Below are 26,821 nucleotides of genomic sequence, written 5' to 3'. Positions count from 1 at the left end.
TATACTATTACAAGCTCTTTAGGGGCAGAAATCCTGTTTATTCATCTTTAAATCCCTCAAAGTGTAGACTAAATGCCTGGTACCTAGCTGGTACTCAATAAGTGGTTGCGTGAGTGAATATATCTACCAATAAGCTGGAAAGTCGTAAGTAGTTCCGTTATTAACCTGCTTGAGAATGCTGCTGAGATTCCAAAGGGAGCATCCATTGAACACTTCAATACATTCGGAGCCGTGTGAGCGTTATACAACATTCCTCACCAGCATTACAAATAGTGAATCATTGCCATGACACTGTATTCCACCATGTTCCAGGCTTGTGGTCTAAGCATTAGAATGGGCACTTTTGATACGGCAGGGACATCTAAGATGAAGAAAGAAATTCATCCAACATAAGATGATTCTTTATAGTTGCACACCACATCTGTTATTGACAGCAGGCATAGGCTAGCTTCCTCTTACCTTTGCAATCTGATTTTCCACAACTGCCCTGGTCAAAACTCCCAGCCAAACTGACTCACACACCAAGCTTTAAAACTGAAGCTTTTCCTTGTTCCATTCTTCTGGCATGGAATTCGCTTCGCCGTGCAATTCCTATTCCTTTCCAAGCACAGCACATCTCCCACTTTCTCTGTGATGCATCCCTGGCCATTTTAACCCACAGTGATGCTCCCCTCCTGGAAATTCAGCTTTACTGTCCTTTCTGCTCATATCAGAACATCTGATATTTGTGTCGGCTCAAACTTATTTCGTTCTTGATTATTTGACATTTTTATTTATAAAATAAATAACAATGTTTCCAAACTGTTTTCCAGTTTCCCCCAAACTGGATTGGGACCTGGGACCATGGATTTTACTTTGTTATGTCCCTCACTACCCCAGCCATAAAGCCGTGCACAAAGGAAATGCTCACTCAGTGTTTACTAAGTGGATGAATTTTATCTCACCTGGAAATGCAATAATTGTGAAGACATTATATACGCCCCTAACTTGATTAGCAAAAGTTGGACGATTTTCACCATCAAAATCAACCTGCAAAAGACAGACCAAAAAATAAATAAATTTATTCCCATATGACCTGTAGTGGTTATGAGTTTGCATATGACCAGCTAGTGGATTGCTTAAGTAGTGGCATATAATGGTTGACAGCAGGGTTGGGCCTGATTGGCAGCTAAACACAGGTTTAGGAACTCTGTTTTAAAAGTTTATCCACTGGTAATAAAGCTCTGAGGGATCAGTTTACGTAAACCGCTGAATAAATTAGACTGCCAACTTAAATGTATTAACTTCCCATGAGAAAGGTCATCATACAGGATGACCAATCCACTTTAAACCAGTCATAGGTTAAAAGATGGCTCAGTGAGCCAGAAGAAGAAACCAGAAGGTGCTCAAAAGAGACTACTTGTCACTTCAACTTGCACTTGGGGCTATAGGAACCTTACTGCTAGAGCTTAGCACCTGTGAACTCTAACAGTTCATGGGAGGTAAGAAATTAGGTAAATTATGAAAGAAAAAGCTAATGCTTTTCAGCATTTGCCAAAAAGCCAGGCATACCATGGACCGAGATTAAATCAATAGTGTAGGTACTGCTCTAAACCAGGCATTTAATTGATAAGACCCCATTCCTACTTGCAGTTACTGTTTGCCATGAGCTGTGGATTATATAACCTAGAGGAAACCCAGCGCTTGCTAAGTAGTAGTATCAGCAGCATACATGGTGTTTCTGTATTCTGCAAGGTAGAGGTGTCACTTGTTGTTTTTTTTCGTTTTGAATGTCGTAGTTGTGAGAGAAATTCAGAGGCCATTGGTTAGGTCCAGTGAAAATTTTCAAGCAATACATGGTCATAGGATCTTTTCAAAATAAGCACTTTTACTATTGTTTTGAAATCCTTTTAGACAAGCCTAATTCTTCTGTTATGCAATAGCCATTGCTTAGAAATGGTCAAATTTGATAAGTGAGTTAAAACCTCAAGGGCCAGATGTAGTGCATGACAGGGCTCTGAAAGATTCATCCAGTAGGATTACGGAAGCACTCAGAGTTCTATTTTGAGGAACCGTAAGAGCAGAGGGAGACTCAACAAAGTCCTTAAGGACAAGTAGACTTTCTGGACAGTTCTGAGAGTCCTTCTAAAGTTGCTGTTATAAGTTTACAGTGGCATCAATTCATCGATCTCTAGGAGTTCCGAGGCAGCCATCTGTTATTCTGCGTGTCTGCTACTCTCTCCTCGTGGGAAAACTGTTCCTTCCTTGATTCTGTCATCTAGTTCTAATGGAGGCTACTGACTCAAGTGCCTTGTCTAGTTATAAGTGATTGGTCCGTGAGTGAACACCTGATCTAAGCTAGGTCAGAGCCCTCCCTTGGGATTTTCTGAACTATAATAAGAGGAAACAGTAACTTTCCAGGAACCATAGGATAGGACACTTGAGACTATTTCTTGTCGTGTGGAGAAAACCAGTACATTGAGAGAAGCAGAAAAGACAGAGTGAGTCCCAGCAGCAGGCGTCTCTAGTTCCAGCTGTCTTGGAGCCCCAGTTGTACTCTTGACACATGAGCTCCTCTGGTAGCTCCATTAAACTCTCCTTTTCTCTAAACTATCTTGCATTGATTTTCATCACAACCAACCAAAAGAGTCCTAGCCCAGACAAGTACTCAGAAGCCTGGGTATAGGGATGAAAAGTAAATGCTTATAGTGTTCCCAGGCTGCATCTGAGCCAGGTAAGCAAGGGTACAAGGTAGTGAGGACGTTTGTGAAAAGCTGGACCATGAAAAGCTGAGCCACGCATCTAGGCTGATTAAGAAATGAAGTGGCAGGACGGGACTTCGTAAGAAAATTAATGTGCTAAAGGAATGGAAGATACTGAAATGTAGGATTTAGGAGGTAGAGCCGTTCCTGGCGACAAACCTAAGTGCAGTCACGGAGTAGATCAAGTGTAGTGTGTTAAAGGTCATCAGATTGAGAGGGTTCAAGGACACAGAAGATAGGGCTGTCCAAATGGACAAGCGAATGATCCCAGATGACGGTGGGACTCACGTGGAGATAAAGACCATAAACTAGAGAAAAGGATAACTAGGAAGTTAGTAGATGGCAGTAAACAGCAGGAGGAGAGAGGTAGATGGTTGAAAACTATAATTCTGAAAGGAGAGGCTTCTCCATGAGGGCGAGACAGATTAACAATCTCCACCCCAGATGGTAGTAGAAAGAGTCGTTTCCTAAAGGGAAACCAGGTTTCTGCTTAAGGCCAGGAGGTGGGAGGAGTATTTTGTTATAAGGATGAGACTATAGGTGAGTTTGTTTTGAACAGGCAGGAGTTCCAGAGGACACAGGGCAGAGGACAGAGCCAGAAGAGGAAGGGTTTGGGAGGATTGCAGAGCGGAATGGGAGAGGATAGCTTCCTGGAGAGCCTTGTATTTGACGAAGTGCTGAGTGTGATGGGAAAGTGAGAAGTAACTGGCCTTGGGTGTCTCAGGAAATTCTTACGAAAAGATGTTTCAGAATGGGCCCAAGCAAAGGCTTAGGAGGCATCAGAATTCTGAGGGAGGGGACAGTTGGCATCTAGGTCTAGGGGTGCATTTTTTCCTACTCTATGTCAGTAGAGACATATGGTACTAACAGCCTTTATTCAAGGTTCCTTTTTTTTTTTTTTTTTTTTTTTTTGTGGTACGCGGACCTCTCTTGTGGCCTCTCCCGTTGCGGAGCACAGGCTCTGGACGCGCAGGCTCAGCGGCCATGGCTCACGGGCCCAGCCGCTCCGCGGCATGTGGGATCTTCCCGGACCAGGGCACGAACCTGTGTCCCCTGCATCGGCAGGCGGACTCTCAACCACGGCGCCACCAGGGAAGCCCCAAGGTTCTTTGATTTACTCAAATATGTTGAGTATCTCTTTTGTGCCAGGCACTGTGCTAGATTCTGGGGATGGGGTTGCAATGGCAAGAGAAAGGAGCAGCCACTTTCCGCAGGAAACAAAATACAGTGTGAGCTGTAGGCCTATTGGATGGTCTGAATGTTTGTGTTCCCCCAAAATGCTTATGTTGAAATCCTAGCCCCCAGGGTGATGGTACGGGGAAGTGAGACATTTGGGAGGTGATTGGGTCATGCGTGAGGGCAGAGCACTTATGAATGGGATTGGTGCCCTTATAAAAGAGGCCCCAGAGGGAGCTTGCTTACCCCTACCACCATGTGAGGACACAGTGGGAAGTCTGCAGCCCGAAAGAGGGTCCTCACCTGACCATGCTGGGACCCTGATGTTAGACTTTCAGCCTCCAGAATTGTTAGACATAAATTTCTGTTGTTTTTGAGTTACCCAGCCTGTGATGTTTTGTTATAGCAGCCTGAACAGATGAAGACACCAGTAAATAGACAGTTATAATGTTTTATATCATGATGGGGAAGTACAGGGTGTGATAGGAATACGGACGGTAGGGGTGGGACACGTAACCCAGATTAGGAATATCAAGGACTGCTTCCTGGAGGAAGTGCTGTATAAGCTGAGACCTACATTGCGGTGTGAATTAGGAGGAGGAGATAGAGAGCAAGGGAAGACAGAGTGAGGGCGCTGTATGCAAGAAGAGCACGAGCAGTGTCCCAGAGGCAGAGACATTGAAAGGGGCCTGTTTCCTATCTTATAGGGTCGTTGTGAGATCTAGCTCTTAGAATAGTGTCTTCTGGCACAGAGTAGTATCCCATAAATATCAGAAATGATTACTACGGGACTTCCCTGGCCGTCCAGTGAGTAAGACTCCGCGCTGCCACTGCAGGGGGCATGGGTTCCATCCCTGGTCGGGGAAGTGCGATCCCACATGCCGTGCGGCGTAGCCAAAAACTAAAAAGGAAGAAATTATTACTAAGTCTGGAGCATAGAATTAAGGGTGAGGGTGAAGAGAGATGAGAAATAAGGCTACCCAAGTAAGCAGAAGCCAAACTCTTAAGTCCTGGACCAGGCATTTAGACTTAATCCAGGAGTCACTGGCAAACCACTCAGAGATTGTCAGTAGTGACGTAAATTCCATGCATTTTAGAAAGATCGGCTGAGACTAGCAGTGGGGAGACGAGGCAGAAGACTGTTGTAATCAGGGTCTGAACTAGATGGGGAGAATGATGATGGAGAAACATGGACGGATTTCAAGATACTTAGAAGATAGATGTATTAGTTTCCTAGGACTACCATAACAAATTACTACGAACTTGGGGAAGAAAACAACAGAAATTCATTCTTTCACAGTTTTGGAGGCCAGAAGTCTGAAATCACGGCATCCGCAGGGTTGGCAATCCTTGTTGTTCCTGTAGCAACGTAGCTCCAGAGCCTCCCTCCATCTTCACAGGGGTCTTCCCATGGCCCCCTCCCCTGTGCCTGCGTATCAAATCTGCCTCTCCCTCTTCCTCTCCTTTCTCTCATAAGGACACCAGACATTGGGCTTAGGGCCCATCCGAAATCCAGGATGCTCTTATCTCGAGATCCTTAACTTAATAATCATAGCTGCAAAGATCCTGTTTCCAAATAAGGTCACATTCAAAGGCGCCAGGAGTTAGGACCTGGATATATCTTTCGGGGGGTAGGGGTGGGGCAACAGTTTGACCCAATATAGCAGAATTAACGGGACCCTACTGATTGGCTGGATGGGGGTGAGGGGCTCTGAAGGAGAAGAGAAACCAACGGTAGCTTCCGCGAACAACTGGTGGGTGATTGTGCCATTCACTAAAATAAGTAACACCGGAGGAGAGACAAGTTAGGAGAGGGAAGATGGCATCTCTATGTTGAGGTGCTTGTGGAAATCCAGGTGGGGATCAAGTAGGCAGTAGGTCATATAAATTGTGAGCCTAGTAGATGGAGATGAGGGCTGGGCATACAGATTTGGGTGGCAACCGAAACCATGGGCATGGGTAAGATTGCCAAGGGAGAATCTGCAGAATAAGGAGAACCCTGATCTGAACTCAGATACACAGAATTTTAGGGAGGGACAGGAAGAGTAGCAGTCAGGGAAGTAGGAGAAAGCATGAGGAGAGTAATATCCTGGAGAAGCTCAGGGAAGAGAACTATTAAAGCAGGAGTGAGCTGTTTCTAAGGAGTTTTAGAGAAACCAGAATGGATGGAGAGGTGAGGAATGCAAAGAGGATAAAGAAGTATTTCAAGAAGTTTGGCTGTGAAGAGCAGGAGAGATTGGCAGGTGACAAGAGATGCAGACAGAGGATTTTCTTTTGATTTTTTTTTTTTTTTTTTTTTTTTTTTGCGGTACGCGGGCCTCTCACTGCTGTGGGCTCTCCCGTTGCGGAGCACAGGCTCCGGACGCGCAGGCTCAGCGGCCATGGCTCACGGGCCCAGCCGCTCCGCGGCATGTGGGATCCTCCCGGACCGGGGCACGAACCCGTGTGCCCTGCATCGGCAGGCGGACTCTCAACCATTGCGCCACCAGGGAAGCCCTTGATTTTTATTTAAGATGGGAGAGACTTGTGCCTGCTAGAAGGAGAATTCTGCAGGCGGGAGAGGTGAATGTAAAGGCTAAGTCAAGGTCATTGAGGAGGCAGCATAGGTGAGACATTAACCTCAGACAAGAAGAAAAACATCTCTTGTACTTAAAGGAGGAAGAGGGGCAAGGATGGCTATAGAAGGAGGCAAGTTTGCTGACTTGATGGCAGGAAGCTAAACGTTTTTTTATTCATTCCACAAATATATTTTTTTAACAAATAGTTTGGAATGCCTGGCACATGCCAGGCTCTGTTCTAGATGCTAGTGATACAAAGAGAATAAAACACAGTCTCCATCTCCACAGAACTTACATTTCAAGTGAGAAGACGGAGAAATATATGTGTATGTATGTATTTTTCAATGCCAAGGTAGTTGGTAGACGCTACGAGAAAAAATAAAGAAGCTTAAGGAGAGAGAGTTTTGGAAGAGTATCTGTTTAAATGGGGTGCCTAGGTTCAGCCTCTCTGAGGTAGGCAATGAAAAGGCAAGGCATTAAAGATCTAGGAGGTGCATTCCAGGCAGAGAGAACAACAGATATACAGGTCCTGAGGCAGGTATATGGTTGGCAGCAGCAAAGAATAATAGCAAGGAGGCCCCCTGAAACTAATATAATATTGTAAGTCAATTCTACTTCAGTTGTTTTTTAAAAAGTAAGGAGGCCAGTGCAGCTGCAGCAGAGCAAGATAGGAGAGAGGTATGAGAATGGTAGGCAGGGTTCCGGTCACAGAGGTTTAGTAGTCTTTGGTGAAGACTTTAGATTTTTAGTCTAAGAGTGATGGGGACCTCGTGGAAGGTTTTGAATAGAGAAGTGACGTAATTTGTGAACAAATAATTTGGCTGCATGTGCAGAATAGATGGTAGGGAGCAAGAAAGGAAGTAGGGAGTCCAGTTAGGAAGTTACTGCACCAGTCAGATGAGAGGTGATGGTGGCTTAGACAGGCATGGTAGCTGTGGAGGGGTTAAAAAAAAAAAGTCGAATTGAGCATCTATCCTGAAAGTGATGCCCACAGGACTTACTGACAGACTGAAGATGGGATGTGAAAGAAAAAAAGGAAAGAGCCTCAAACACCTCAGCCAGGCTGAGGCAGAACTGATTCCTTCAAAGAAACCCTAGCCCTGGTGTATGAAGGACGTTTGGATGAGATAAGTACATAACACAGGGAGAAGGGAAGGAAGTGTGTATCTGCTAGAGGCCTGTATGTCATTTTCATGTGTCATCTCATTGAATCCTCTCCACCACCTTTGGTGATATTATTATCCTTAATTTTAGAGGTAAGAAAAAATTGCAATTTAAGTTAAATTTAATAATTTACTCAAGCCACAGCTTATACGTGAATTTTAACTCGAGACTGTCTAACAACTATGTTCTTTTCGCTAGCTTAGAAAAATAACACTTTTACAGCACTAGTACAAATTAAAAGATTTAATTTATTTTGAAGCACACTTGTACTTAAGAAAAGTCAGCTTTAACTAGATGATAGTTCAAAGGCATGTATTCATTTGGGGAACAATTCTGAAAGACTTTTTAGGTTCTCAAGGGCTACAGAGGCTAATCGCACTAGTTATTCCCATTTCTAATTTCACTTTCAAAAGATTTATCCCTAGTACAATTTTTGCCCTTATTAGCAGTTATGCCATTTGTTTTTTGTTTTTTTTTTTTTTTCTTTTTTTTTTGCGGTATGTGGGCCTCTCACTGCTGCGGCCTCTCCTGCTGCGGAGCACAGGCTCCGGACGCGCAGGCCCAGCGGCCATGGCTCACGGGCCCAGCCGCTCCGCGGCATATGGGATCTTCCCAGACCCGGGCACGAACCCGCGTCCCCTGCATCGGCAGGCGGACTCTCAACCGCTGCGCCACCAGGGAAGCCCATGCCATTTGTTTTTGATGCATGAAGATAGATCCAGAGCTAGACACTATTCTCCCTGAGAATTTGGGCAAGGGCTAGAAGAGAGAGGGGAAGAAGTACACGAACAACTGCATATAGTGATGGTAACTCTTCAGCTCTGGTCAATGAAAACTTAAGGGGAGAACATAGCATGTGGAAAACTGGAGCAGGGAACCCAGGGAAGCCTATCCATGGTCCCAAGTCTCTAATATTCCTTCGGATCTGGACACTGGAACAATTCAAAGTAAGTCTGTTTCCACCTGGACAAGATTCTTAAAAGGAGCTGGGGGTAAAACCACTTCGTTTCTTTATATTTCTCTCCATAAATGTTTATACTCTCTTTTCAACCTGGAGGAACATAACGCTGGGCATATTTAAGAGTTTTCACCAAAAGCACTGAAGGAAGAGGCAGTGGGATATAATGGAAAGGGCAAGGGCAATTCAGAGACTAAGGTGGCACTGTCGCGGAGGTTCAGGAAAGGGTTGTGGACCTCAGAATGCCTGCTCTACCCCGAGTGTGCAGCCTCGGGTAGGTCATTTTCTGTGAGCCTCAGGATCCTCATTGGTTAAATAGGGATAGATGAGAGTAAAAATAGGAACTGCGTCATCTGTTCCTATGAGAATAAAATGAGACAGTCTATATAAAGTACTTAGCAAAAGGGCTTAACAAGAGTTTGTTACTATTAATAAGTTTCACTAACAGTGTGACTCTAGACAAATGGCTTAAACGTTTTTGCCTTTTATTTTCTCAGCCATAAAATGATGGCTAGAACTAGGTGATACTGCAGATTTCTTTACAACTTTATAGTTATGATGTTATGTGTGTTGTTTCTTAAGGTGATAGAAAAGAAATGATATCTGTCAGTGGTAGCCACCAGGCGGCAATAGTGAAGAGTTTAACTGCCATCCTATTTGGGGGGAAACTTCCTAATTTTTTCAGTATACAAATTCAAAAAAACAACAAAAAGCTTTAATCATTTGTAATCCTTATTCTCAAGGAACTACCATTAAAATTTTCATGTATAACCTTCCATCCAGGTTATTTCTTCATATATATATATATATATATATAAATTATTATTTTTCAATTTTATAAGAAATGAGGATAACAGATGTATTGTTTTGTAATCAGTTTTTTTAACACAAAAATATATGGTGAACACCTTCCATAGCAATTAATGTAGTTCTACACCATCATTCTTAAAAGCGCCATGGTATTCCACAGGTATTTGTTTAATTGAACCATCCTCTACTTAGCAAACACTGACTGGAAAAATTTCCAGAAGTGGAATGCCTGGGCTATACACCTTTTTTTTTTTTTTTTTAAGGCTTTGATACATACCACAAATTTGTCTTTTCCTATATTTTTTGGTTTTGTGTCTGGTAGAGCAAGGTCCCTTATCAGTGCCTTCCTTCAGAATTTAATTGACTATCTAAAGCCTTTATTCTTCCTGATGAAATTTTAAATCTTTTAATCAAATTTTGCACCTCTGTCTCCCCTAAAAATTTTGCTGGTATTTTGATTGATACTGTGTTAAATTTATAGGTTAATTTGGGAGGAATTTTCATCATTACAATATTATGTCTTTCCATCCAGCAATATGGTACACTTCACTATTCATTCAATTCTGTCAGTAAAATTTCCATATTATTTAGTTTCCATTTAGTTTACTTCTGGATATTTTATATTTTTTGTTCCTGTTAATAAATATTATCTTTTAAAATATTCTTCTGAAGGCTTTTGCTGGTATATAGGAACACTATTAATTTTAGGATTATTGATTTTGTAATTGGCCATGATACTGAACTCACTTAATGGGTCTAATATTCTTATCTATCCATTCATTCATTCTGTAAATATTCAGGCACTATTCTGGGTCCTGGAAATAAGCAGTAAAAAAAAAAAAAAAATCTGTTCTCAAGATCTTTACATTCTACTGAGAAGAAATACTAAACAAATAAATATATGACAGGTGGTGATAAGTGCTAAGAAGGTGGGGGAAGCATAGTAAGAGGGTGGAAAGTGACCACAAAAAATACTACTTCAGTTAACATGTTCAAATAAGGCCCCTCTGATAAGTTGAGGTTTGAGGAGAGACCTAAAATGATGTCGTTTTTCTTGGGTTTTCCCAGTAGGTATATATACATCATTATACACTTCCTACCCACAGCAGGATTTCCATGCTCCTGGAAGATCGCCTGTCCAGTGGCAGCAACATCAAAGATTTAGTCTATAAAGGACGCTTCGAGGGTTTTCAGTGTTCTGGATTTAAAGAATGGCTCCACAAGTCCTTGCAGCCACAACACAACAAAGTGAATCAGCTATATGTATACTTATATCCCCATATCCCCTCCCTCTTGCATCTCCCTCCCTCCCACCCTCCCTCTCCCACCCCTCTAGGTGGTCACAAAGCACCCAGCTGATCTCCCTGTGCTATGCGGCTGCTTCCCACTAGCTATCTGTTTTACATTTGGTAGTGTATATATGTCCATGCCACTCTCTCACTTCGTCCCAGCTTACCCTTCCCCCTCCCCGTGTCCTCAAGTCCTTTCTCTATGTCTGCGTCTTTATTCCTGTCCTGCCTCTAGGGTTCATCGGAACCATTTTTTTAGATTCCATATATATATGTGTTAGCATACGGTATTTGTTTTTCTCTTTCTGACTTATTTCGCTCTGTATGACAGACTCTAGGTCCATCCACCTCACTACAAATAACTCAATTTCATTCTTTTATGGCTGAGTAATATTCCATTGTATATATGTGCCACATCTTCTTTATCCATTCATCTGTCGATGGACACTTAGGTTGCTTCCATGTCCTGGCTATTGTAAATAGTGCTGCAGTGAACACTGTGGTGCATGTCTCTTTTTGAACTCATCATATAGATTCTTAACCCCATGATGCTTTGCTCTAATCTTGCCTAACTTCCCACTTCTCTTAATCTATCCTGACTCTTTCATTGTGCTGTCATGAGTCAAATCCCCTGGTGCCCTTAACAACTCTTCTAACCTTTCCCTTTATCTTCTTACTCTAACCAAAAACCTGGCCGTCTCCTTGCTTCCTTGCAATACTCTCAAGTTGTAGGTGTTTTGTCTTGTTTTGGTTTAAATCCTTCGAGTCCTGCTTGCTCTCCATTGCCAAATCCAAACCTTTCCCCTTCCTTCCAAAATCCTAGTTCCCTTGAGATGCACACCATTGCACTACTGCCTGAACCTACCCAGGCTGATTGCCTGCTAAAACCAAAATACCAACATTCTCGATAGAATTTAAACAATACACAGAGTTTCAAAACAGAACAGTTGGAGCAGCGTGAAGAAGAGGTGAGAGCGACCCCTGGACCGGCCAAAGCCGCGCGCCACTGCGTGCCCGTGTCCAGCGCCCACGTCCCGCCGCCGTCGCCACCACGCCCAAGAGAAAGGCTGAAGGGGATGCTAAAGGAGATAAAACCAAGGTGAAGGACGAACCACAGAGAAGATCTGCAAGGTCATCTGCTAAACCTGCTCCTCCAAAGCCAGAGCCCAAGCCTAAAAAGGCCCCTGCAAAGAAGGGAGAGAAGGTACCCAAAGGGAAAAAGGGGGAAAGCTGATACAGGCAAGGATGGGGATAACCCTGCAGAAAACGGAGATGCCGAAACAGACCAGGCCCAGAAAGCTGAGGGTGCAGGAGATGCCAAGTGAAGTGTGTGCCTTCTTGATAACTGTGCACTTCTGCTGACTGTACAGTTTGAAGTACCATTTTCTATCAAGTTTTTTAAAAATGCAGAATTTTGTTTTACTTTTTTTTTTTAAGCTATGTTGTTAGCATACGGAACACTTCATTATTGTTTTTTGGGGGAAGAGCACATGTCACTAATAGGTCTCCGAAGCTGGATTGACATGGGATAAAGAACACCTTTCCCGTCTGGTTGTGAGAGACTTCCTCCTGGTTCCCAGGAAGGAGGGGTTCCTTGATGTTGACACACAGTAGCCACCTTGGCACAAATGCCTTGTGGTGTGGAAAAACTAAATTTAGTTTTTATGTCCTCTTCTCCCTCACCACCTGCAGCCTAGACTTGACTCCCTTAAACCCAGAGACCTGTTGGAACCTGACCCCTCAAAATTGGTTACCAATATGTCAGGCAATCTGGACTTTCCAGTGTGACCACTGAGATGGCGTCCCTCAAAAGAGCAGTGGTTCCTTTTTTAGGTTGTGGACCTTCAGATTGATACTTCTGCCATTTTCATTTCCATTTCCTGAAAGTCAGGGTCGGCTTGTGAAAAGTTGTTAAACAACATGCTAAATGTGAAATGTCAACCCTCACTCTAAACTTCCCTGTTCAGAGCGTCACAAGAAGACTTCATTGGGTTTTATAGTGGCTTTCAGATTTTGGTAGCCCACTGAAAAAGGGAGTTTGAAAGTTGTTGTATACTGTTAACGATTGTCTGCCCACGTCCTGCCTGAAATACCATGATTGTTTATGAAAAGTATCTTTAATAAAGCTGGATACAGTTTGAAAAAGAAAACAGAACAGTCAAAATATCCAGGATACAATCAAAATTACTAAGCATACAAAGAACCAGGAAAAATCTCAATTCACATGGGAAAAAAAGATGTCAATGCTGAGAGAACACAGATAGTGGAGGTATCTGAAAAAGGCTTTGAAGCAGCTACTTGTTGAGAGACAATTCTCCATTGATCTCTTGTATTTCTGTATGTCTTTTGGGCAAGGGCATTAACAGCTTTTTTCCTGGACTATCTCTTCAGGGATTTTTGTATAGCAAACATCTTTGGAAGACAGAGATAATGTCTTCCTCTGGGGCCAAGGGCAGATTTGTTTGCTGTCTAGAATAAAAGAGATAATGTCTCTCTCCAGGGCACAGTTGGATAGGTTTGCTAGTCCCTCATTACAAATTGGAGTTTCCCATCAAGTTCCTCTCCTATAATGAAACTCACTGCAAACTCACTGTATCACCTGGTCCTCCTGGCATTACCTGGTGGGACCTGGGGCTCAGGAAACTGGCATAAATGTTGATATTCTACTTCCTGCTACTGCTCTAGGCAACAAATGGTCCTCTGTCTCTGACCCAGGAGACTCACAACTTCTGCCACTCTCCATTAAACTGTGGCAGCCCAACGTGTTAACTTGCAAGTAAGGTAAAATCCCAGGCCCTTCAAAGTTCTCAACGCTATTATAAAAATTATCTTAACAAGCAATCAAAAGCACTTTTGAAACCAATGGAAAAATATATAGTATCAGCAAAGAAATAGAAAATATAAAGAAGAAACATATGTTTAGTTTGGAATTGAAAAATATAGTAGCCAAAATTATAAAAGTTCATTGGATGGTCTCAGTAGCCAAGAAGATGACAGAGAAAAGTATCAGTGAAGTTGAAAACAGATCAATACAAAGTATCCAACCTGAACAACAGAGAAAAAAAAATTGGATAAACAATGAATAGAATCTCAGGGACCTGCGGGATAATAACAAAAGGTGTTGAAATTTTTTTGAATAAATAATGAATGAAGAGTCTCAAGTTTGGCAAAAGACACAAACCTACAGATTCAAAAAGCTCAACAAAGTCCAAACATAACGAACATAAAGAAGTCTGTGCCCAGAAACATCATCATCAAAATGCTGAAAAATAAAGACAAAGAAAAAAATCTTGAAAGCAGCCAGAGAAATGCAATATATTACCTACAGAATAACAACAATTTGAGTTACCATGCAGTCTGGAAGGAAGGGACACAACATTTTTAAAGTGCTGAAAGAAAAGAATGGTCAACACGTAATAGTATATGCAGTAAAAATATCTTTCAGAAATTAAGGTGAAATAATGGCATTCTCAGGTGAAGAAAAAATAAAAGAACTCACTGCCAGCAGGTCTGTTCTAAAAGAATTGCTAAAAGAAATTCTTTAGACAGAAGAGAAATGATACTAGAAGGAAACTGGAACATCAGGAATGAAGAAAGAGCACCAGGAATGGTAAATACCTGTATAAATATGGTAGACTATTCTCCTCTTGAATTCATAAAATATGTTTGATGTTAAAGGCAAAAATTACAACATTGTCTGAGGGGGGTTTTGACACATGTAGATGTAATTGATGACAACTAGAACATAAAGGGGAGAGGATAAATGGGCCTATGTGGTGGTAAGCGTTCTATATTTCACTTGAAATGGGGAAAAAAAATTGATTCTAAGCAGATTTAAAAAGTTTAAATATTTGCATTCCTTGAACCTTATTTTTGCCTCTAGGACTTTGCAGTTGCTTTTCCCTTTGCCTGAAAAACCATTTCCCCATATATACTGTCAGCCCTCCCTATCTGAGGGTTCTGCATCCATGGAGTCAACCAATCTCAGATGGAAAATATTTGGAAAAAAATTCCAGAAAGTTCCAAAAAGCAAAACTTGAATTTGTCATGTGCTAACAACTATTTACATAGGATTTACATTGCATTAGGTATTATACATAATCTGGAGATGATTTAAAGTATATGGGAGGATGTGTGTAAGTTATATGCAAATACTACCCCATTTTATATAAGGTCTCTGATCATTTATGGATTTTGGTATCCTCAGGGGTCCTGGAACAAATTCCCAGAGGAACTGAGTGTTTTATACATGGCATCTAGCTAGGTTTTTCTTTTTATTTCAATTTCTATGTTTTAATTGGTAGTTTTAATACATATATATTTATTTTGATTTTTGATGTATTTGAACTTATTTCAACATCGTTTTTGTTTATGTTTACCTTGCTTTTTCGGAGCCACTTTTTCACCCTTTTGGAGGTATTTTTTTAAAAATTAACTTTTGTTCAGAGTTTTAAAATTCCATTTCTCCCTTTATTTGGAATTCGTACACTATATTTGTACTTTCTAGAAGTTTTCTTGTACCTCTAACTTAACAAAATGTGAACAGTATATTAACCCGTCTTCTAAACAAAATGACTACTCCTCCTCTCAGTGCCTACATGCTAGTGTTATTCAAGGTATTAGTTCTGTACATTTTTTTAAACCTCACAAATCAGACATTTTTTTAGACAATGTTTAGTTGACAAGTTTGTTTACCTTTTGATTCACTCACCATTCTATCTTGCACCTCAGACCATTCTTCTAGGATAATTTCTTTGTAAAATTTTTTAAAAACCTCTCACTTACAAAGCACTTACTTTATGCCAGGTTTTAAGTTCTATTTTCTTTTTTTAATTTGGATTATGGTATTATTACGGGTTTTTAAAAAATATTTATTTGGTTGCACTGTGTCTTACTTGCGGCAGACGGGCTCCTTAATTGTGGCACGGGAACTCTTAGTTGCAGCATGCATGTGAGATCTAGTTCCCTGACCAGGGATCAAACCCGGGCCCCCTGCATTGGGAGCGTGGTGTCTTATCCACTGGGCCACCAGGGAAGTCCCTAACTTCTACTTTCTACTAATTCATCTAATCCTCATAACAATTCCATGAGGTATATACTATTATTGTCAACATTTTATTTTATTTATTTATTTTTAACATCTTTATTGGAGTATAATTGCTTTACAGTGGTGTGTTATTTTCTGCTTTACAACAAAGTGAATCAGCTATACATATTGTCAACATTTTACAAACGAGAAAACTGAAGCACAGAGATGTTAACTCAGTTGCCTAATATCCTACAACTAGCAAATGGCAGAACAGGGATTCAAACCAAGCAGACTTTAAATATTCTTAACCTGTTTGAAATACTGCTTCTCATATATCATTTAGGAGTTCCTTTAATGCAGGTCTCTGAGGTAAACTCTCAGTTCTCATTTAACTGCAATGTTTCTTTTTTACTCTTGTTCTTGAACAATAGTTTGGGTGAGTACACAATTCTAGCTCACTTTCAGCACTTGAAAGATATTGTTCCATTAACTTTTGGCTTCTATTGATGCTGATGAGAAATCCGTTGTCATTTTAATTGTTCTGATCTGTCCTTTCTCTTTGGCTGCTTTTATGATCTTTTGCTGTGAGTTCTTAGGTTTCTTTACTATGTGTCATTATGCATTTCTTTTTATTTACCCTGCTTTGGTTACGTTGTGATTCTTTTTTTTAAAAAAAATACTTTTTCTAGTTCTTTTTTTAAATTTGTATTTATTTTATTTATTTTTGGCTGCATTGGGTCTTCATTGCTGCACGGCGGCTTTCTCTAGTTGCGGCACTTCGTTGTGGAGCACAGGCTCTATGCGTGTGGCCTTCAGTAGTTGTGGCTCACGGGCTCAGTATTTGTGGCGCATGGGCTTAGTTGCTCAGCGGCATGTGGGATCTTCCCGGACCAGAGATCGAACTTGTGTCCTCTGCATTGGCAGGTGGATTCTTAATGACTGCGCCGCCAGGGAAGTCTGGTTATGTTGTGATTCTTAAAACTGCAGGTACCTGTTTTTCATCCTTTCTGCAAAAGTCATAGTACTATTTCTTTAAATATTGCATCTCATTTAGAACATTTGTAATCAGTGGGAGGTAAGGGGCAGGGACTGACTGACTGACAAGAGGCATGAGGGAACTTTCTGGGGTGATGGATATGTTCTATTTTTTTATAGGAGTTTGTGTTATACCCATATATGCACTTGTAAAAACTCACTGAATGATGCATTTAAGATTTGTGCATTTTACTGTATGTAAATTTTACCTAGGTGGGAAAAAAGAACTATAAAACAGTATTGAACACTAGTTAATGGAAACGCCTTGAAATCTTTAGAGGTGAGGTCTACAACGTACTCTAAAATGCATCAAAAAAAGAGAATGCATTGATGGATGGGTAAAAGAATGGACAGATAAGTGATATAGCAAATGTAACAAAATGTTAATTCTAGAATTTAGTTGGGGGATGAGTGTTCACTCCACAATTCTTTCAACTTTTCTGTATGTTTAAAATGTTTTATAAAATGTTGGGGGAGAATATTGCTTCTCCTTTATTCTATTCTGTCCTTCTGAGATTACAATTACTTATATGACAGGCTCTCTCATCCTAGTGTCCATCTCTTAATTATCTCTTTCATATTTTTAGTTCCTTGCCTCTCTGTAGTATACCCTAGATAATTTCTTCAGATAAATCTTCTCATTTATTAACTTTCTTTTCATTTGCATCTCATTTTTTCTTTAATCTTTGCACTGAGTTTTGTCATTACAACAATTACACTTCTCATGTGTAGAAAGTCTACCCTCTCCCACCTGCCTCCCCCTCTGCCTATTCATTAGGCCTTGCTCATCTTTTGTCATTACATCCTTTACTTTATTTTTAACATTTGGAGTATAGTTGTTCTACACGCTATCAGCTCCACTACTATGGTCCTTGGAGTTCTGTATCTGTTGAATATTATTTCTGCAGATACTCACAGAAGTTTGGCTTCTTGGTGCTTGTAGTTCTTTGACTGTGAGCTCATTGCCTGACCTTAATCTTGGGAGTCCTCTTGACCTAAATTGGGGATGTTTCCTTCCAGAGAAGTTTTGCTTCTGTTTCTGCTCATAGGCGGGGAGCAACACAGACTTAAAATTAATTCAGCTCCCATAGGGAGTCTTGTTTCAGGGAGGGAGTCCCATGCACGGCTTTCCACTTGGCAACTGGTCCAGGGCTGTGTATCAAGATTGCGGCTGCGGACAGGACTTATCCTGATATGTCCTCCTATCTGCTTGCTGATCAGCCTGGGCTAAGGGTTTGTGCCTTATAGAGCATATCTCGTGTAGATTATACCCATTCTGCCAGAGCAGGACCTCTCAAAGAGCCTTACCAGCCATGCTTCTGGAAGAAGATATTCGATGTTCTTTATTTGTAAAGGAAGTATCCTATTCCTAATTTACCAAAGATTTTTAAATTAAAAATGGATGTTAAATTTTGTATCAAATGCCTTTTCAGTATCTGCAGAGATGATGACAGATAAGATTTTTCTCCTTAAGCAATTTATTAAGAATTCTTTTCTCTCCTAGATTCATTGCCTGTTCTAAAACGGGAACTGTGCTCTTTGAATATTTTTCCTTTGCCAGATGGCACGACGTTATGTCAGTAGAAGGTGCTGGGAAGACTTTTCCTTCTTAGTTCTTGCTTGCTTTCTTGCCTGACACTTGACACACACATAGCTTCTCTCGCACCCCCGTCCTGCAGTGCTTTGCCTTTCCCTGGCTGCTGCACTACAGATAGCTTCTCAGTGCCTGGCTCCTACAGTGAAGGGGCTTCCCCAGCACCAGGCTCCTGCATTCTGGGCAATTTCCCAGCACCCAGCAGCTTCCCCAGATCCACCTTCAGACTTCTGGAGCAGAGTGGCTCCCACAAGACACCGACCCATGAACAGCTTTCTCTGGTACCCTGGAGGGTAAATTTTCAGTAAATTCCAGAAGGTGGATTTCTAGCATGCTTCACTGGCACACAACCGAAGCAAATTCCCTGCCAGTCAGTAAGCCATGGCCTTGCCCTCTCTAACGAGGTCTAGATCTCAGGCTGCAGCTGGGGGCAAGGCCCGGGGTACCTTGGGGAATCTATCTCAGCCCTAGGGGTAGTAATTGCTTCTTATATCTGATATTCCTATATTTACAGTTCTCTTCGCTTTCTACTAGCTAACCCCTTGTTGCCCCAATCCCATCATAGTTAATAATTCTCTATATTAAACGTTGCATGGTCGGATCACTGTGGTTTCTATTTTCTGATTGACCTTGGCTGATACTTTCAGTCATTTCTAAATTTACTGAGAATTTTCAGAACTATCTCCCAGTTTTTGGTCTATGTTGGTGAATGTTCCATATGCATTTTGAAATAAATGTGTACTCTGCCACTGTTTGATGTAGTGCTCTGTGAATATCAAGTAGGTCAAGTTGGTTGATAAAATTGTTCGAGTCCTCTATATCGTTGATTTTTTTTTTTTTTTTTTTTTTTTGCCGTATGCGGGCCTCTCACTGTTGTGCCCTCTCCCGTTGCAGAGCACAGGCTCCGGATGCGCAGGCCCAGCGGCCATGGCTCACGGGCCCAGCCGTTCCGCGGCATGTGGGATCTTCCCGGACTGGGGCACGAACCCGCGTCCCCTGCATCGGCAGGTGGACTCTCAACCACTGCGCCACCAGGGAAGCCCAGAGCACTTCGTATTTATTGTTCCCCAGGAAACTGAAACTCTTGTTTTCTGTGTGCTATAATTTGAATAGCTTCTATTGCTGCTTTCAAGTCCACCAATTATTTTAAAAATAGGTCTTTACTGGAGTATAATTGCTTCACCATACCATGTTAGTTTCTGTTGCACAGCAAAGCGAATCAGCCATATGCATACACATATCCCCATATCCCTTCCCTCTAGGTCATCGCAAAGCACAGAGCTGATCTCCCTGTGCTATGCTGCTGCTTCCCACCAGCCAACGATTTTACATTCAGTAGTGTATGTATGCTGATGCTACTCTCACTTTGCCTCAGCTTCGCCCTTTCACCTCAGGTCATCAAGTCCCCTCTCTATGTCTACTTCTTTATTCCTGCCCTGCAACTAGGTTCATTAGTACCTTTTTTTTTCTTAGATTCCATATATATGTGTTAGCATACAGTATCTGTTTTTCTCTTTCTGACTTAACTTCGCTCGGTATGACAGACTCTAGGTCCATCCACCTCACCACAAATAACTCAGTTTCATTTCTTTTTATGGCTGAGTAATCTTCCATTGTATATATGTGCCACATCTTCTTTATCCATTCATCTGTCGATGGGACACTTAGGTTGCTTCCATGTCCTGGCTATTGTAAATAGAGCTGCAATGAACATTGTGGTACATGACTCTTTTATTATTTTTTTAAATTTATTTTATTTTATTTTTGGCTGCATTGGGTCTTTGTTGCTGTGCATGGGCTTTCTCTAGTTGCGGTGAGCGGGGGCTACTCTTCGTTGCGGTGTGTGGGCTTCTCATTGCAGTGGCTTCTCTTGTTGCGGAGCATGGGTTCTAGGCACAGGCTTCAGTAGTTGTGCCATGCGGGCTCAGTAGTTGTGGCTAACGGGCTCTAGAGCACAGGCTCAGTAGTTGTGGCGCATGGGCTTAGCTGCTCTGCGGCATGTGGGATCTTCCCGGACCAGGGCTCGAATCCATGTCCCCTGCACTGGCAGGCAGATTCTTAACCACTGCGCCACCAGGGAAGCCCCTACATGTCTCTTTTTGAATTATGGTTTTCTCAGGGTATACGCCCAGTAGTGGGATTGCTGGGTCATACGGTAGTTCTATTTTTAGTTTTTTAAGGAACCTCCATACTGTTTTCCATAGTGGTTGTATCAATTTACATTCCCACCAACAGTGTAGGAGGGTTCCCTTTTCACCACATGCTTTCCAGCATTTACTGTTTCTAGCTTTTTTGATAATGGCCATTCTAATCAGAGTGAGGTGATACCTCATTGTAGTTTTGATATGCATTTCTAATAATTAGTGATGTTGAGCATCTTTTCGTGTGCCTCTTGGCCATCTGTATGTCTTCCTTGGTGAAATGTCTATTTAGGTCTTCCACCCATTTTTTAGCTGGCTTGTTTGTTTCTTTGATACTGAGCTCCATGACCTGTTTGTATATTTTGGAGATTAATCCTTTGTTGTTTCATTTGCAAGTATTTTCCCCCATTCTGAGGGTTGTCTTTTTGTCTTGTTTATGGTTTCTTTTGCTGTGCAAAAGCTTTTAAGTTTAATTAAGTCCCATTTGTTTATTTTTGTTTTTATTTCTGTTACTCTAGAAGCTGGGTCAAAAAAGATCTTGCTGTCGTTTATGTCAAGGAGTGATTTTCCTATGTTTTCCTCTAAACGTTTTATAGTGTCTGGTCTTACATTTAAGTCTTTAATCCATTTGGAGTTTATTTTTGTGTATGGTGTTAGGGAGTGTTATTTCATTCTTTTACATGTAGCTGTCTAGTTTTCCCAGCACCACTTATTGAAGAGGCTGACTTTTCTACATTGTATGTTCTTGCCTCCTTTGTCTTAAATTAGGTGCCCATATGTTCGTGGGCTTATCTCTGGGCATTCTGTCCTATACCACTGATCTATATGTCTGTTTTTGTGTCAGTACCACACTGTCTTGATTACTGTAGCTTTGTGGTATAGTTTGAAGTCAGTGAGCCTGATTACCCCAACTCAGTTTTTCCTTCTCAAGATTGCTTTGGCTATTCGGGATCTTTTGTGTTTCCATACAAATTGTAAAATTTTTTGTTCTAATTCTATGAAGAATGCCATTAGTAGTTTGATAGGGATTGCACTGAATCTGTAGATTGCTTTGGGTAGTACAGTCATTTCCACAATATTGCTTCTTCCAATCCAAGAACATGGTATATTTCTCCATTTGTTTATGTCATCTTTGATTTCTTTCATCAGTGTTTTATAGTTTTCTGAGTACAAGTCTTTTGCCTCCTTAGGCTGGTTATTCCTAGGTATTTTACTCTTTTTGTTGCTATGGTAAATGCGAGTGTTTCCTTAATTTCTCTTTCTGATTTTTTGTTGTTGGTGTATAGGAATGCCAGAGATTTCTGTGCATGAATTATGTATCCTGAAACCTTGCCAAATTCATTGATTAGTTCTAGTAGTTTTCTCTCTCCTGATCTCCCCAGCCTCAGGGGTGCTGATCTTGTCTGGCTTCCACTTCTCCTCTCCCCTCAGCCCCCCTACGTCCTATCAGTTCACTCTGGGGTTCCTCCCATCTCCTTGGGCATCAGAGTCCCCCAACAGCGGCTGGCAGGCGCCCTAGTTGTGGGGAGATGCTAACTCCACGTCTTCCCACAGCGCCATCTTAACTCACTCTCCCACCAGTCTTCTACAGTGTCCGATTTGCTGTTAAGCTTCTACATTGATTTTTTAAATTTTCAGATACTGTATTTTTCATCTCCAGAAGTTGCATTTCATTCATTTACATATCTCCCATTTTTATCATAATGTTCACATTTGCTTGTCAGCCCTTTTTAAAGGTCCTATTGCTAATTCTTTGATCTCTGTCATCGTTGGTCTGTTAACTGATTTTTCTCCCAGTTATGGATCAAATTTTGCTGAAGTTTCACATATCTAGTAATTTTTTATTGTATATTGGTCACTGTGAACATTATATTGCTGACTGTCTTAATTTTGTGTGTGTGTATTTAAGTATTGAGTCTTGTTTTGGCAGGAAGTTAAGTTATTGGGGATCAGCTTTAACCTTTCAAGGCTTGTTTTTAAACGTTGTTAGGTTAAACCGAGAGTAGCTTTTAATCTAGGGCTAGGGTAGCCCTATTACTAAAGGCATAAGCCTTCAGGTGTCTCTACTGAATTCCTCAGATGTTCAATGAGGTCTTTACTCCAGCTGGTAACTCTGAAGTTGTTCAGTCCATTATGAGCTCTGGGAATTTTTCAATTTACAGCTCCCGGGTAATTGTTCTTTCCTTGGTAGTTGATCTTTGCTTGGCCTTGTGGAGTATTACTCTACACATGGTCAGATTAGCAGTCAGCCAAAGACTCAAGATTTCTGTAAATCTTCTTGGAGTAAATTCCTTCTTCTCTGGTATCCTGTCAAGCAAATTCCACAAATTGCATCTTTTTGCTAACCACCGTATCCTTAGTGACATGTACAGGGCCTGCCTGTTATGTGGTAGGTGCGCAATAAAATATTTCTATGAATACGTGGACTTACACATAGTATTCGCTCATATTTAAAATTCCCTTTGTATCTGAATATATCTCCTTTTTAATTTCTAACATCATCTCTCCTGTTTAAAAATCTTTGCTATTTTTATTTTGCCATATTTATTTTATTGATCATTTCAAACAGCCAGCTCTTTCCTTTTTTGATCTGTATTTCTGGATTCTAATTCATTGCTTTATTAATTATTTTACCTGCTTTTCCTTAAAACTTTATGTGTTTTTCTCATTTAAGGTAAGAGGCAGTATAGTGTAGTGGTTCAAAGATTGGGTTTGATTATTGACTTTATCACTTATTAGCTGAATAAACTTCAGAAAGACACTTAACCTCTCTGAGCTTTGGTTCTTTATATGTAAAAGAGGGAAAATATTACTTGCTTCATAGGTATATTGTGAAGATTAAATGAGTAAATTTTTTCAGAACACAACATTGTCTGACACATTAAGTACTGTATAAGTGATAGGTAGACCATTTGGTATATTTTAATTCATTCTATATTGGTTAATATTAAAATATTGATCTGTGATTTTCCTTTATATACTACTTCAGCTGAATCTTTATGTTTCAATTTTATTGTTCTCATTGTCATTAATTTCTAAATACTTTGTAAATCAGCAACTGTGATTTTCTCCTTGAACGAGAATTATGTAAGAGATTTTCCTCTTAGCTTCCAAGTACAGTAGATGGATTTTTTCATCCTTTTACTTAAAATTTAAAAAAAAAACAAAAACCCTTATGTTTTCATTGCTCTGGTATCAGAGAGTATAACTTAAAATTGAGATTCTTCTGTGATTTATTTTAAAAATAAAGTTTTATAAACATGCACATTAAAAAAGTACCTTCTCTACCTGCAAGTTAGAAAGTTTAATATTTAAATCTCCTACTTTAGATCCTCTTAAAAATTACTGTCTGTAGCTTGCCTTTGATATGTCAAATACTGGGAATGCTATGTAATCAAACATTCTAAAGGTGAGGAGGGAGAAAGAGAATGAGAAAGGAAACAACAGAGGCCACTGCGACTGCACTTTGCACATATATCAAATATTTGTAAGTCTTGCTTACTCATAATTTGAGTTTATTATCTAGAATGCCACTACCAGAGGCACACTCATCTCTACTGTCCACTACAAGAAGGCCTTCCATCCTAGCTCCTAGTCTGCCTCCACACTTGAACACATCTAGAATTTGTGAAGTCTTCTCCCCTGCCCCAATCACTAGCACAGTGCTATTTACATAATACATAGTTAACTTTCATAAATCCTCAATGACCCTACTTATGAAGATATGACTTGAAGAATTCTGAAACTCAGTAAACTTACCTATAAAATGTTGATGGTAATTTGCTGTTTAGGTACTAAAATTAAAGTCCTTGTTATTTATAATGTAGTATCTCTCGTAAGATATTTGGGGTTACCATTAACCAGTGATACGGTAACCTGGTGGAGGCCAACAAGACCAAAGCTGTTCTTCTCTGGGGAACTGGAGTTCTGTCTTTAAGGGAGAGATGATTCCTGCTGTCAAATGGGATGGACAGGAAACCAGAATTGTCAGAAGAGCCCTTATATAGGCCAGTGATTCTCAATGAAAGAGGACATAATTTTACCCCCCCAGGGGCATTTGGCAATGTTTAGAGATGGTTTGGGTTGTTACAACTAGGGGTGGAGTACTGCTGGCAGGTAGTGGGTTGAAGCCAAGTATGCTACTAAACATCTTACAATGCACAGCACAGCTGCCCACAACAAAGAATTACGTGTCTGGCTTACAGAAGAAGACAAATACTATATGATACCACTTATATGTGGAATCTAAAAATTAATACAAATGACTGTATATCCAAAACAGAAAGAGACTCACAGATACAGAAAACAAACCTGTGGATACCAAAAGGGAGAGGGAGAAATTAGAGGTATGGATTAACAAACTACTATGTATAAAATAGATAAGCAAGAGGGATAGACTGTATAGCACAGGAAATTATAGCTATTACCTTGCAATAACCTATAATGGAGTTCAATCTGCAAAAATACTGAATCACTACACTATACACCTGAAACTAACATAATAATGTAAATCAACTATACTTCAATTAAAAAAAAAAAGAATTATCTGGCTCAAAATGTTAGTAGTGCCAAGGTTGAGAAACCCTTATATAGGCAAGCAAATGAACTCTCCTGTCTTCTGTGCTCAGGCCAGAACTTAAAGAGTGAAGCTGTCTAGGAGCTATTCCTTGGGAAGACCAGTTAAAAAATGGCCTTTGCCACAGGGAGGTGGCATCCCTGTAGTAAACAAAAGTTGAACGTGAGTAGTTATATTTTGTACATAAGATTACCCTTATTTTATGTTTTTAATATCCATTCAGTTTTTTCTATTAGGAAAGTACTTTTAAATACCCATCTTACCCTAAACTATGTATAATATTCCAGTGGTACTGCTAAAGGATCCAAATTCAGTCTCTCCTCAGCTTTGAGGTAAAGCATTAAGGAAAGAAGGGTTAACATGCTTATACTTTGAGGCCAAGCGGTAGTGGCAGCAAGTAGTGAGAAACTCCAAGAACAAAGTGAATTCTCAGAAAACAGGGCTGTATAATCCATCTACTCTTCCCAACAGCAGACTCTCCTTCAAGCATCAAACCTGGTGGTTCTGGGGTTATTCAATTAAGAGGAGTGACATACACTTTAGTCACATATGTAGCCTCTCAAACTGCAGATTGAAAACATAAAACTCTTCAGAACAATGTCAAGCGTCTACAATGATTCTTCCACCTAAGTGGTGCTGAACTGTGTATAACTGGCAAAGGGTTCAAATTGACAAGGCTTACACAAGAAATTTCTCACTCATTTATTCATCGTTTGCTGAGTAACAATGAGCTCTCAGTCAGTAGTCAAGAGTTGACAATCTAGTTGGAAGGCACAGCACATAACCATGAAACTTAAACAGCAAAGACAGTATTCCAAAGCCCAATGAGCAATACCCCAAAAAGCGTATTAGATTTAGAATAAATCAAGAACGTTCTGAGCTGAAGTAAGCGGGAAAAGCTTCACAGAGATGAGACTTTTGAGCTAGGATGTGAAATATGAAAAGGATCGGATAAATAGACAAGGAAAATAATTTCTAATGCAGTTTAGCACGAGCTAAACCAAAAAAGCCAGAATACAACAAAGAGAGAGCAAGGGTCTTGGATGCAGAGACATCAATGCTTTTATCCACCATCCTTAGAAATTACCTGATTATCCAGCTTGGAATGCTTCAACTGCTTTTTGTTATTAAATCTTCAGATGCTATCCTTTAAATGGGGTAGGTAGAATAGGTCAGATGAATATACTCCAAGGGCCTCTAATGGTTTCTGGGATGATTACTCTTCATGGAAATAATGTCACAGGTAAACAATGAGGATTTTCCAGGCCATGTTCTGGTTTTGTAACAGGAAACTGAATAAATATAATTGGCAAACACATTCAACCAGGCGTGTAAACTTTTTCCCCCAGCTAACATAAGTTGGTACATCAGTAACTGTATAAAGTTTTTCTATTGCAACGGAAATTATTGTATATTAAAGGCTTTTGCAAATTCCTGGCAACTTGGCTTGCTCAGGTTCTACCACAAATTCTCTCTGACCACATTTTCATTTTATCTATTGAAATAAGCACTTTAGGGGCTTCCCTGGGGGCACAGTGGTTAAGAATCCGCCTGCCAATGCAGGGGACACGGGTTCGAGCCCTGGTCCGGGAAGATCCCACATGCCGCGGAGCAACTAAGCCCATGTACCACAGCTACTGAGCCTGCACTCTAGAGCCCGGGAGCCACAACTACTAAGCCCACGTGCCACAACTACTGAAGCCTGCGTGCCTAGAGCCCGTGCTCTGCAACAGGAGAAGCCACTGCAATG

At 40.7% G+C, this 26,821-nt stretch overlaps 1 long non-coding RNA gene and 1 pseudogene across 2 annotated transcripts; one reads left to right on the top strand and one right to left on the bottom strand.

Moving 5' to 3' along the window:
• Positions 1-133: 133 nt before the first annotated feature.
• LOC307185404 lies at positions 134-26,706 on the bottom strand. Its single transcript, XR_013828038.1, has 3 exons — positions 26,159-26,706; positions 945-1,029; positions 134-361 (listed from the first exon to the last, which is right to left on the bottom strand). It is a non-coding gene; the product is annotated as an uncharacterized lncRNA (long non-coding RNA).
• Positions 3,374-12,182, top strand: LOC307186037 (non-histone chromosomal protein HMG-17-like; annotated as a pseudogene). The gene is made up of 2 exons: positions 3,374-3,435; positions 11,663-12,182. The product of its transcript is annotated as a non-histone chromosomal protein HMG-17-like (transcript).
• Positions 26,707-26,821: the final 115 nt, after the last annotated feature.

The sequence above is a fragment of the Stenella coeruleoalba genome (assembly GCF_951394435.1).
Source record: "Stenella coeruleoalba genome assembly, chromosome: 4".
In the NCBI taxonomy this organism is placed as follows: Eukaryota; Metazoa; Chordata; class Mammalia; order Artiodactyla; family Delphinidae; genus Stenella; species Stenella coeruleoalba.
The sequence above is the reverse complement of the archived record's forward strand: the minus strand, read 5'-3'. Positions and strand labels throughout refer to the sequence as shown.